We start from the raw sequence: 3,146 nt of genomic DNA on the forward strand, positions 1-3,146 counted from the left end.
CCGAAGGAAGGGCGGCTTGCCGGCCCGCCGCGGTGTGCCAGTGTGCCTACTGCCGGTGCCACCTTTGCTGGGGTGCCCCGGGGCCGCGGCTGGAGCAGCGCCCGTGTCGCAAAGGACTCAAAGGGCCCCAAGTTACCGTCAAACGGCCCCTGCTCTGGCCAAGAGCACGACAGCCACAAGACTATTTGCTTCCTGGGCTCACATTTCAGAGGCTTTTCCATAACGGGCAGGGTTGAAAATCGTTTTGGTTTTCCGGTTCCTTTCAAAAGGCGAGTCCCGGTGCGGCCCCAGGGACAGGGCGGGGAGAAACTCTCCTCCCAGGCGTTCTTGGAACCTTCCACCCACACTGTCCCCTGCCAGGGGATGGGAGGAGCGGGACCTGCAAACCAGCCTGCCTGCGGCATCGCTGGGTCGAGGAGCCCTTCCCCGGGGAATGCCTTGCCCACCCTGGCCCCCTGACTCATTTGCTGGCGCCAGGGTCTACCCGGATCCTGCATCTGCGGCTTTGCCTTGTCCGCCCTGGCTCCAGTGCTTCGTCGTGCTTACCCCGTGCCCTGCTGCTCCGGGGAGTGCGGCCGGCTGCTGCCGGGTGTCCCTGTGCAGGCTGGTGGCTGGAGCCGGCCTGGGCACGGGGGGCCCGTGGGCAGCATTTGTGCTGGGGCTGGGGGCTTTGATGCTGCCCATGAAGGGCCTAGCAGCAGTGGGCGGGCTGGCCTGGTGTGGTGGCCCTCTCTCCGGGTATTTCAGGCCATGATCTCAGCCTGGTGGCACCCCTCTGCTCCGGCCATTCCCTCCGCTCTGGCCGCGGGAAGGATCGGGTTTCCCATGGGCACAGCGGCAGCTTCCCATGTGCCGCGTCCGGCACTGCTCCGGCTAAGTCGGACGAGGGAAAGGCATCCCCCAGCAGACATCCCCCAAGGCAGACATCTTTCTGGAGAGCAGATCCTGCGGCACGGGGCAGGACGAGCCCCAGCAGGAGCAGTGAAGGATGGAGACAGCCCTCGCATGGGCATGTGTGTCCCCACGCCTCGGCCTCCAGGCAGGCAGCGGCTTCCCGGTCCCTGCTGGGGTCCGGTTCCCCTCGCCAGCCTTGGCTCCCCGGGCCTGGTTTCAGCATGGTGAGGGTACTGAGGTGGATTATCACCCTGGTCTGAGCACCACGGATCCGCCTCTAAAGCCCCTGCAGCTCTTGTACCCCCAAATGCGGGGTGCTTTCCTTGCCCACGCATCTCTCCACAGCTCCTGCCAAGCATCCTCTGGGTTTTCACCTCTTTTTTAAATAACACCCAACCGCAGGCAGGCTGGGGCACCCCCATGCCGGGGCTCATTAACCCCTGAGATGCCACTGCCCGGGGCTAACCACGTAGCAGGCACCCAGCACACGCTGCCTGATCTTCCCTCATGGGCGCTGCCGCCGGGTTTCTGCGCTCCCTATCCTGAAAGGCATGGAGGGGACGGGAGATGCGAGGAGGGGTGACAGCTCTGAAGCCAGTGAGCGGTGGCAGCAAGGATGGGTGGCACCTCCACGTGCTTGGTCCAACCATGCTGGAGGTGCTGGCTGGCAAGGAGCTCCAGGTGAAGGGTGAAAGTCTGAGGTGGGAGAAATAAATGCGTGTCCGACGGGATAGCATTGTTATGAGATCTGGCCGGACAGTTTCTTCTGGATCTGCTGTTAAACCACTGCTGAAATCTTCCTCTGAGGCGGCAATGAAGCGTGCTGGGGACTGAGCTGTGAGCCGCTGCCCTTGGTGGAGGAGCAGCGTGTTTCCATGCAGGGGAGAGGAGATCCAGGGTGGCTTTACTGCACGCCAGCCAGGTGCCTGGGAGCACACACGGTGGAAATTTTCTGTGTTTCAGAACAGGGGATTAACTGCTGCCCTCGGGGATGTCGGGAGGCTTACTGCATTAGCACAGAGGGATGCGGGATCTGCAGCTGGGAGGCAGCAAGGACAAACGCTTGCTAAGCCGGGGAGCCTAAGCCAGTAAATTATATCCTTCCCTCATGTGCCGGGCTGTGGTCTTAAGCCTACCACATCACAGTCCTCAAATGGTGTCAGGGACCATCCTGGCTCTGGAGCTGAAATTATGGCAAAGCCTTTTTTAGGGTAGGCATTAAGAAAAATGCATTCTCCCCGGCAGGACAGCCTGGCCCAAGGACAGACGACATGAGGAGTGCAATGTCCAGCAGTGGCAAGCAACACCTGAGGATGCTTGAAGCAGCCCAAGCCCGGTTCGAGGCCACGAGATGGACAGGATGACCCTTCAGACTCCCTTGCAGCCCCATGTTCTCTGCTTCAGCACCCAAAGAAAGCCTCCAGAATTTGCTCTTAACCATTTTGGGGCAGGCTGGCTTTACTGGTGACTTTATTGCTCTCTCTCTATGGCATGGGCTCACTGCTCTGCTCCGAGAAAGGCTGTTGACTGCCTGTAGCTGAGTTTCTAAAAGATGAAATCACATGAGCTTAAAGACATTTTTAAAGTAACATACTTTGTTTTTATAACATAACTTTACCTCATAAAGTAGGGGTCTAAGATACAAATGTTTAAGGCGGTTATAATAGTGTGCTAATTAGTGTACGCATAACATAAGACAGCTGTATAAAACTTAAAGTGATCCACAGGCTGTGGTGAAACACAGATGGTGCCCTAGTGGCACCCTAAGCCAGAACGAGAGCCTGGTTCGGTGGGTTTGGGTGTCAGGTGCAGGTGCCTCACCTGGGTTCTGATGGCTGTGAAGAGAGAGGTGCTCAAGAAAGAGCTGGCAGCAGCATCACCCCCCCCCTTCCTCCCATTTCTCTTGAGAGTTGCATTCAAACTGAGACGCTCGCCCTTGGTCCCCGCCTGAGCTATGCTGCAGCCATGCCCGTGCTTGGCCGTGTACCCCACTGAGCTGGGCCTGGACTCCCACTCAACTTCCCAACTTGGCCTTGGACCTGCCTCATCGCCACGGCCTTGCCAGGCAGTCAGGACTCCCACTTAAATGAATCTCCACCCACCTCCAGATACGCAAAGCCCTGGTCTCCCCTCCCTTGGACAGCAGATGCCTGTGCCTGGGACCCAGCCAGCGGTGCCCTCCACGGCCAGCGCACAAGAGCCAGACATCTTCAGGAGCTGCTCGGGCTTGTGGCACTGTTATTCCCTGTAGG

The sequence above is a fragment of the Pygoscelis adeliae genome, unplaced genomic scaffold, assembly GCF_000699105.1.
Source record: "Pygoscelis adeliae isolate BGI_AS28 unplaced genomic scaffold, ASM69910v1 Scaffold403, whole genome shotgun sequence".
In the NCBI taxonomy this organism is placed as follows: domain Eukaryota; kingdom Metazoa; phylum Chordata; class Aves; order Sphenisciformes; family Spheniscidae; genus Pygoscelis; species Pygoscelis adeliae.